This window comes from Pleurodeles waltl, chromosome 5, assembly GCF_031143425.1.
Source record: "Pleurodeles waltl isolate 20211129_DDA chromosome 5, aPleWal1.hap1.20221129, whole genome shotgun sequence".
Taxonomy (NCBI): domain Eukaryota; kingdom Metazoa; phylum Chordata; class Amphibia; order Caudata; family Salamandridae; genus Pleurodeles; species Pleurodeles waltl.
This window is the reverse complement of record NC_090444.1, coordinates 1,368,821,837-1,368,832,797: the sequence shown is the minus strand read 5'-3', so window position 1 is coordinate 1,368,832,797 and position 10,961 is coordinate 1,368,821,837.

Below are 10,961 nucleotides of genomic sequence, written 5' to 3'. Positions count from 1 at the left end.
CCTTTCACGCTCTGATCCATCCATCTCTGATTTCCCTTTACTCTGCCATCCTTTCACCCCTCAAGCCATCTATACATCATCTCAAATTTCTATTTAGTCTCCCATCCATCCACACATTCATCCTCACAGATTTCCGGTTACTTTACCATCCTTTCACATCCATCCATCTTCTTAGATTTCCATTTACTCTGACTTCTATCTATCCATCCATCCTCTGTTTTCCATTCACTCTACCCCCCTGTCACGCAGGCATCTATTTACCCTCTTAGATTTTCATTTACCCTGCCATTCATTCATCCATCCATCCATCAATCCATCCATCCACCCTCCCTCTCAGATTTCCATTAACTCTGCAATCCTATCATCCACCAATCTATCCATCATCTCACCCACCAATCCTTTTATCTACTCATCCACCCATCCTTTCACCTGTGCATATTTTCACTAACCTATTCATCCATCCTTTTATCCACCCATCCTTTTACCTGCCCAACCTTTCACTTAACCCACCCATCCTCTCACTTACCCATCCAGCCATCCTTTCACATACTCATCCTTTAAGCCACCTTTCCATTCCTTCACCCACTGATCTGTTCACTCATTCATCATCCATCCTTTCACCCACTCATCCATCCTATCGTCCCCCACTCTTTCATCCACTCATCCATCCCCTTGTCCATCCTTCTTTCCCCTTCTATCAAACCATCCTTCTCTTTTTTCTTTTTAGTGTCAATGATGAGCTTTTATCTAGCAGGTTGCAGATAAAAAGAGGTCCAAAAAGAACCCCACCCCCCGCTGTAGCTGTAGGCGCGGATGGGGTGTATTGGGAGTTCATGACGCCCTTGCTGTTTGTGATCGATCACTCATGGAGAGATGGTATGAGAGGAACAGACTTCTAGCCCATATAAAGGAGGGATCCAAACTTTAGAATATGTTTTGTTCATATTTTCCCATTTCAAAACAAGACATAAAACCCATTTGAGATCGATAATGCTGAGGTTGGGCATACTCCCTCTGCAAAGGATGCCCTGGAACTAATATTAACTTCTGTGTTCCCTGCAGACTGCGATACATCCTAAATTGTTTTGCCTCATTGCATTTTGAAAGTGCATTAATATCAATTTGAGTACTAGGGTTGAGACATTGAAACTTTTAATATAAAACATATTCACATAATATTTCACAGGGATGTAATCCATATTAACAGTACATGCACTATCGTCTCACTCTTATTTGCACTCGTACTCATAAACGCTCGCTCAACGCAAGGTCATACATCTTACTTTGTTGAGCTGATCACTCATCACAAGATAGCCTCTTCATCATAGAGAGCTGCCTCTTTCCCTTCTCAGACTGCGCCTTTGATTCATTTATCTGTAACATTAACTATGCACCCACAAAAGACATCATCCACGGATTCTACAATCAGATTAGAAGTGTTTTTCCATCCTCCTGCTCTTTTGAGCACCCTTGTTCCAGATTAACCCTCACACTACCCCTTTTCGCACCTTTTATCTCGTCTCCCGCCCACCCAGATATCGGGTGACCAGGCGCCTCGGTTTTACGCCAGCTTTACCGGCAGATTTCGGGCAATTTAGCTCATGTCCCGGTTTTTAAAGAGGGTCGCCTGCAATCTATGTGAAGTGATTTTTTTTGCTTTCCAAAGCAGAGATAGTTAGCAGGTGTTATTAGAAAGAAATTTAATGAACAGGCATTACACTAGTTTAACAAAATTATGTTTTATTTATGTTCTTAATGTCTCTTCAGTAATTCTATGTTGATTAGAGCTGTCATTATGTGCGCTCGGTTGAAGTAAAATTGTTGTCCTATTTTTGTGAAATGTCCCGCTTTTTGGCTTTAAAACTCAGGTCACCCTATCCTGATACACTAACTGTCTTGTTGCTGACTGGCGTGATTTCATATTCTCAGCCTCGACCTCATCCTAACAACATATATCTTGGTGGTTTTCACTTCCTGTGACCACTCTCTAACGGTAGGAACGATTCCTTTCTTGACATAATTTCCTCTGTTAAATTGGCCTAATGCTCTTGCAGTGCTCTGCAAATGCAACGGCTTTGATCATGGTAGTCTAACTAGCCAATACCCACTCTACAGACTGTTACTTTCTATCTATATTGCCATCCGTCGACACTCTCACCATGGACAGCAAAAACAATCTGTAATAAATAAATGCTCACTGAAGAACTTCCCATCAGTCACTCTGCCCCTAATACTGATCTTACTCCCTTCTGTTACCCACTCTGCTTGAGAGAGATTTGTTTCAAAGATCTTAGCAGGCACAAATGTCCCCTTTCACTCAAGAAAGTAAAACATAAAGCCTTTGTACCTTAGTACACTCAGCAATTGCACAGAAAAAGAAACTTGAATTGACATGACGTTATTCCACTCACTTCCGCACATAAAATATTTCTACCACCTCACTACTTCTTACGAACTATCGTCGATACTAACAGCGCAGGTAAAGCAATATAAAAATGCTCAAATATTAGTTTAACCCTTTCTGTGAACCTCCTATTCCACATACCATAATATATCAATTAAAATTAATGAATATTTTTGTAAAATTGACACAATCAGATAATATTGTCATCTGTATCACACATGCTGCAAACCCTGACAACCACCCCATTGTACACAGCAAGTCACCTTATGATAACGACTGTAGGAAAGTGCCCTCTTTCTTGGCATGGTTACCCCCATGTTCTGCCTGTTGTCAGTGTGTTTGACTGTGTCTACTTGGATCCTGCTAACCAGGACCCCAATAGTTATGCTCTCTCCTGTAAACTGTACCTTTTTCTGCCCACAAGTGGCATACTGGTCCCCCATATGAGTCCCTAGTATATGGTACCCAGGGCATTGGGGTTCCAGGGGATCCCTACGGGCTGCAGCAGTTATTCTGCCACCCATTGGAAGCCCATGCAAAGGGTACTGCAGGCCTGCCATTAAAGCCTGCGTGAAACGGGTGCATGCACCCATTTTCACTACAGGGCACTGCACCAGGTCACTATAAGTCACCCCTATGGTAGGCCCTCTCAGCCCAGAGGGCAGGATGCAGGTACCTGTGTGTGAGGGCATTCCTGCACTAGCAGAGGTGCCCCCACAAACTCCAGGCCAATTTTCCTGGACTTTGTGAGCTCGGGTACGCCACTTTATGCGTCTACTGGACCTAGGTCACTACCTATGTCCAGCTGCATAATGGTAACTCCGAACCTGGGCATGTTTGGTATCAAACAAGTCGGAATCATACGCCAATAGCTTTGCAAGTATTGGAAGTATGATTTTGTGCACTCTGGGGGCTCCTTAGAGGACCCCCCAGCATTGCTACCACCAGTCTTACAGGGTTTTCTGGGCAGCCCAAGCTGCTGCCACCCCTCAGACAGGTTTCTGCCCTCCTGCTGCTTGATCTGATCAAGCTCAGGAAGGCAGAACAAAGGATTTCCTTTGGGAGAGGGAGATAACTCACTCTCCCTTTGGAAATAGGTATGACTGGCTTGGGAGGTGTAGCCTCCCCAAGCCACTGGTATGCTTTAGGGGCACATTTGGTGCCCTCCATGCACAAACCAGTCCACTTCAGTTCAGGGACCCCCAGTTCCTGCTCTAGTGAAAAACTTGACAATGTAAAGGGGAGGGACCACTCCCCTGGCCATCACCATGCCAGGGGTGGTGCTCAGAGCTCCTCCAGAGAGTCCCTGGGTTCTGCCATCTTGTTTCAAGGTAGGTAGGGAACTCTGGGAGCATCTGAGTGGACAGGCCAGGCAGGTGACACCAGAGCCTCCTCCTGATAGGTGCTTACCTTGCTAGGTGACAATCCCCCTTTCATGGCTATTTAGGGTCTCTCTCTTGGGTGGGTAGTCTGCTTCTGGTTGCAAGATTGCAGGAGGACTCCTCTGCAACCTCTGCTTCGACTTCTGGGCTCCAGAACTACAACTGGAACCTCCAGGTCCCGACAAGCTGCCTCCAAGAAGAAGAACTCTTCTGCAACATTGTTTCCAGGGCTCCTGTCAGCAATTGCAACATTCCCACTGGCAGTGCATCCACTGAGAGCGGCGTGTCTTTAGTCTGCACTAGAAGAAAGAAGGAATGTCCCTTGGAGTAAAGGAGTCACTCCCCTGCATCCGCAGGCACCTGCTGCAACGACGACCGGCTGCGTGGCTCTCTCCTCATCTTGAGCTGCGTGGATCCTGCATCACAGGTGGTGGTCCAGAGTAGTCACCTTGGTCATCTCTGCCAGCTGTCCAACTTTGGTGGATGTAAGCCTTTGCCTTTTAGGGGTGTTACCAGCGAAAGAGCTTTTCTCTTATCTCGCACTTGGGTATTTCAAGATAGATGATAGATTGAGTGTTCCTTCCAGAAATGATCAGCTTGTGTGGCAGGTTTTCAAGGATGACTTGTAGTGCCTTAGAGGTGAAGCAGGCTTTATGGTTTGTGTTGTGAGCATCAACGAGTAGCCAGTATAGGTAGGATAAGATTTGTGAGATATAGTTACATTTTAGAACTCCTGACATCTGCAGGCAGCAAAGTGAAGGGCAGCTCTGAGGGTTGCAAATTTGTCCTTGAAACCGGTGAGTAGCACATTTTGATTTTCAATCCTCAAAACGACCATTGTTTGCACCACACCCTTTAATTCCTTTCTGGGGAGAAGGTTACTGCCATTTCTTGTGAGTGATCAGTCCAGGTTAGAAGGGCTCAAACATTACTTAAGGAAGAGTAATTCAGTTTTTGTTCATTGCTCTTTGGTTGTGTGGTCTACTTCCAATGATGCAGGATGTCGGAATATACAGGATATATTTACAATCTGTTCTCAAATGTAACGTTGTTGACTGGATATTGGTCGAACAGCATTCCACACTTATACAGTGCACCAAGTGTCCCTGTATAAAGGTTGAGGAGAATCAGAACTACGATCGAGTCTTGAGGTACTCTGAAAGATGGAGTTTGACACATTGGAATCTATTTAATGTGTAGAATCTGAACCACTTAATAACAGCACAAGCTTATGTACGCGGGAGAGGAGTATGTCATGGTCAATCGCGTCAAAAAAACTGACAAAAGATAAAGTAGTACTAGCTAGCAAGTACTTCAAAGAGCGGGAGGCTGTCATTGCCTATTCTGAGGAGGACAGTTTCTACAAAAGTTGGGTCTATAACCTATTCAGAAAAAGGTAAAGGAGTTGATGATTGAAGATGCAGTTCTTGAGATGACCGACAAGGTATTTTGAAGGCTTTTTTGCAGTGCATGTACACCCTTTGATGGCTCTTATAGTCTTTTGTGTGTTTTAGTCTTTGAAGTTTGCTTCTATGTTTTTGATTTTTTTACTACAAGTATGGTATTAAAAAAAATGAATAGAAGTACACATGGTTAGATCAGTCCACAGGGAAAGGATCTGAGGTTTGTAAATTTTTAGTTGAGCAGTAAATAAGAGAAGCTAGTATTCATGCAAGGACTTTTGTGACGTCCTTATTGACCTTTTTGAGGCCGTCCTAAAGACATAGATATCAGTCAAGGTTCAATGGGCCTGCAACATCGTCAGCGATACAACTTCCTATTTTCCCTGCCCTTTGATGGAAGGCTGCACATGTTTTTGTGGTCCGTATTTCTAGTTTCCCAGTGAAAACAAGATTGTCTTCTTATGGTCCTCAATGCTGGATGCCTTATTTGTTGGTCAGAAAGTTCTTCCTTGAAACAACGTACCATGGACAGGAAAAAATATGTCAGTTATTTATTTCTCTCTCTCCCAGTATGTTTTCATTCTTTCGAGAACTATGTTCACCATCTGTTGATCTTACTACTCATTTAAAGCACATTTGACTTTTTACTCAACATTTTACATTTTCAGACTACCTGCATGTCATGACCATAAGGATGTTCAAACACTTAACTTCGAGACTATGATAAAAGGCATCCCTGAAATTAACCAACTGAAAAACAGTATCATTTAAAATGCATATATTACTATATATTACAGCTAATCTCCTTAAAATATAAAAAAAACTTTTGAAAAGGTGATACTGCATTTTTAGGTCGAACGTGCAAGCGCTTTAACCTGTTGTAGGTGTTGTGGACTTTTACCACACCCATCACTTTCACTCCTTCGTAGGCTTGCCTTTCAATAATCACTTGATGTCATTGGTAAATGTTTTACGTTTGTCCCGCCTTGAGGCTGTTTTTGTCATGCCTTGCAGGCTGCCCCTCTTAAATGGATTATTGCATGATCACTGATATACTTCAGCGTGGGCAAACTATCTTATTTTTCTTTTGTTTCTCCTTTTCCTGCTGCATAGGCGGCCATGGCGATCACAGCGTGAACAGCGCAGCTCAGCGTAAACGCCATTGGTGGCATTGAAGCGCTGGTCACATTGTTCACACTGCTACCTAATCAGAGTAATTTCTTGTGGCTCTCCCCTTAAAATACTTGAAATTGGTAAATTCTTTACAGTAAAACAGAAATCCTCAAAGCGAAAGTGGTTCTCCCGGCACACCGGGAGAGCCGATAATACAATATTCACTGCACTCGGGAAACTTCCCCCATAATGCTTTGCAGGGCATTACTTTGACAAAACATTTTTGCTCATAACTCAGCCTGTGGTGGCCCTAGAACAATGGCACCACCACCAAAACATTCAGCACAATATGCTCTTTCTGTCTACATCCTCCCTGGGTCCCGAAACTAGGTTATTGGGGACCCCAATATAATAACCCCTTCCACCATTCAGTGTCTTTTTAAGTGCTCTCATGGCTGGAATGTTTTTTTTTTCCTTTTTTTTGGTCCTCATTTACCTCCCATCATTCCACGCAGAGAGGGGTGGAGGGTCTTTCAGTGCAGATTTGACCAATTTTGCTTGTAGCCCATCTCCGCCAGACCACACCTGTTTGGAAATATGACCTTGTCATAACCACGTGCCAACATATTGTCGACATATGGTGGTATACTCGGAAGTCTATATAATCATAGGACCGTAGAAAGCTTACTGCGCACCCATACCCTCTCCCATACCCAACCATTGTTTCAGTAGGTTCCAAAATCTATTTTTCTTACTGTCCTTACCCGTATCTAACTTCAAATTGTACATTAAGGAATCTTTCCAGTCTGAAAAAGTAGGAGGGAAAATACTGATCCATTTTTTTACAAATCTCCCTTCTCGCCACAAGCATCATATAAAAAAAGCAATTTAGAGCCATCCCTGTTAATTGTCAGTGATTCATGCAAACATCCAAAAATCACTAATGGGATGCTTATCTTAGAGCTTATGGGGAGTATTTTACTGATTGGTTCACCAACCTCTTCCCAAAACTTACTAACCTGCTGTGGACATTCCACAAACATATGTATATCATCTGCAGATGCCGCCTCATACTTTTTGCATCTGATCGTGTTTCCCTGGTCCAGTCTGGAGAGCTTTGCAGGTGTCGAAAAGACTCTATGGATTGAAAGCAAATGAATTAGTCTTAACGCAGCAGGTTTAACTGTGTTAAATAAAAGTGTAATAGATACTTGCCATAAGTCTTTTCCCTGAAGCTCCAGTAAGCACTCTTTCCATAACTCTTCCGGAAGGGTAAATTCACAGCCCACAATATCCATAATCAGCCAGTACCATCTAGCCACTTCCTTCTTCAACTGAGTTTCCAAATGCATCTGGTCCTCCAAATTATTAGTACCCCCCGACTTCCTCATGCAAATTCCTCACCCAGCTTTTTATCCGGAGATATTTAAATTTGGACAGATTACCCTCTGCCTCTTCATTAAGGTTTTCATACAACCTGACTTCTCCATTATAACAAAATTTTCCCCACTGTGAGAATCCTGCTTCTTTCAATGAGGTTGCCAAGCGTTGGTCCACTCCGGTGAACCTGGGGAGTCCCAAACAGGGGCATGTTCGCTATAGTATGACAGGTTTGTAGCCCTCCTGACCGCATACCAAAGTTTGGCTAAATCCTGTAACACCTTAAATCTGACTTTCTTAAAGAATTTAGGGTCTCCAAACTTATGTAAAAAGCTTTTCTGCAACTCGTTGTTCCTCCATCATTGCTATCAATGTCTGCCCCAGCTCCGAGCAACCTTGTTGATTAAAAGTCTCCCTCACATTTTTCAGAAAGCAACCCCATGCGTAATATTGCAAATCCGGTACCGCCAGCCCTCCTTTCTCTTTCTTTCTTCTCAACTTTTTCCAAGAGATACGAACTCCTTTAGATGCCCAAATAAAACTACTAATTTTCCCCTGGAGTTTCCTTAGGAGTCCTTGTTATACATTAATGGTACTGAGTTGAAAATAAATGTAAATTTAGGTACAATCACCATCTTAATTAAGTTTACTTGTCCTATAATAGTTAGGGGGAGATTGATTTAAAAATCTCTTCATTAAGTGATCTACATCCTTCATCACCTTCATAAGATTTATTTCTGCTAATTTACTTATGTCATGAGTTATAGTGATCCCTAAATATTTAACCTCCTCCTTTTTAATTATAGGGCTGTTTATTTCCATATTCCAATCCATAACCTCTGTCTTTTGATTATTGACGGCATAACCAGAGATTCCCCCAAATTCTACCATCAGTTCTTCCAAAATCAGTTTAGCCTGACTTAAATTAGATGTATAAATCATCAGATCGTCTGCATATACAGAGAGCTTCCTAGATAGATTCCTGCACACAAATGGGGGAATTCTCTGATCACTTCTGATTCTACTTGCCAATGGCTCAATATAAATATTGAACAATAACGGAGATAGCAGGCACCTCTGTCTCGTTCCCTTTTCTATCTTAAAGGAGGAAGTAAGAGAACCATTAACCAGAATTCTTGCACAATGGTCATGGTAGATTTTTTGTAATGTCCTAGTAAAATGTCCACCAAGATTATAGACCTCACATGCCATATTTAAGTCGCTCCAATTAACTGCGTCAAACGCCTTTGTGGCGTCAACCATTACAACTCCTAAAGGGGCTTGACATGTGTTAGCTAAGTCGATTGACCATACCAGGCCATGTATCAATTCATGCATATGTCTCCCTTTTAGAAAACCTTTCTGATCTATGTGTATGAGCTTCCCCGTAACACCCCCTAATCTGTCTGTCAGGATTTTTGCAAAAATGTTATAATCACAGTTTAAAAGAGATATTGGGCAATATGACTCACAATTTCTAGAGTCTTTATCTAGTTTTAAAATTATTGTAATAATAGCTTCCCTCCAGGAGGGGGGGGAGCCCCCCTTCGGCCTCTATAGTGTTAATACACAGTTCTCTCAAAAAACTCATAATACTACTTCCCAATGCTCTATAGACTGCAATGAGTAACCCGTCTGGCCCTAGTGCCTTACCTAGTTTGCCAGGCTTTATGGCCTGCTCTACTTTTACCATCTCAATCAGTTCATTAACCGCCTTATTTTCATCCTCACACAGGGCGGCCAATTCTAACCCCCCTAGCCATCTCTTCACTGACTCTTCTGACACCTCTAATTCCTCTGTATATAATTCCTTAAAAATCTTAGGAAGCTTCCTTCCACCTCCTTCATACTTTTCCTAACCTTCCCTGAAATTCCATCACAAATTTCTGCCATTTCTAAAGATATCAGTTTTTATTTCCAGGCCAGCATTTTGCCACTGTTTTCACCATACTCAAAATGGGCCGGCCTATTAACCTCACATCTCAATCTAATCCTTTTATCTATAACTGCTGCCAGTTCCGAGTGGGCCTCCTTGTCTTGTTTATATAACTGGTCAACTTCTCCCTCCTCGAGGTCCATACATGCAAATCTCTGCTCGACCTGCTGTATCCGATTTTCTAACCTACTTATCTCTTCATTATATATTTTTCTCCTATATGAGGCTACCCTTATCAGCCTCCCCCACACAAAAGCTTTAAAAGTGTCCCATACTACTGCTAACGAGGCTGCTCCTTTATTAAAATTGAAAAATAATTCTTCTGTTTCTGCCTGTAACTCTGTGACTACCTCTTCATCTAATAATAGCGTTCTATCTAAGGTCCACTTTCTTTCCCCCTTATTTACCGGCCAACTAAGCTTCAAACTAATAGCTGAATGGTCTGATAAGTGAGCTCCAACATGTATTACTTCCTCCACAAACACTTTTAAGCTATCATCTATTTAAAAATTGTCAATTTTAGACTGATGTCTATATTTTTTATTGTTATAAGTATAACCTCTCTCAAGCCCCCTCTTTTCTCTCCATACATCATGTAGTCCAAATTGGGTCATTATTACTCGCACCTGAGCTTGCATTTTCTCAATAACTCTCGACCTGCTACGCGAGGGCCTGTCCAGCTCGTAATTTAATGCAACATTAAAATCCCCCATCCATCTTATAGGGTCCCAATATTGCAGTAAAAGGTGTGACAACTCTCTCAATGGGGCTATATCATCTCTGTTAGGACCATAATATCCCACCAATGTGAAGGCACAATCGTACGCAAGTAATTTCCCCACCACCCATCTCCCAGATTTATCTACCGGGCCCTGAACAAAGGTTATAGTAGCATGGTTCTTAATTAAGATGGCCACCCCCTTACTACCTTCTGTATAATTGGAGCTAACTCTCTGCTGTACCCATCTGCATGACTAAAAAACCTCAAAACAGATGGGCTTCCTGCAGAATCAACACATCGAATGGGGCATCCTTCAAATATTGCACCAACCTCTTTTGTCTGCTCTTCTCCTGCAGGCCATTAACATTCCAAGACAGGAGTTTAAAGTCTTTTACCGTCATCCTCCCAAATAAGACCCAAGACCCCTCCTTGCATCTCTTCTTTCCCCAACTCCCTCTCTTTCCACATCATCAAGGACCTTTTTTTCCTTTTTTCCCTTTATGCTCCCTACCCTGTGGTCCCTATCACCATCTCCTCTCCCCCAAACCGTCCCATCCCTATATATACCCCAGGAGAACCCACCCTATCTTCTTGAATCCAGCGTTACCGCCTATGGAGGGTG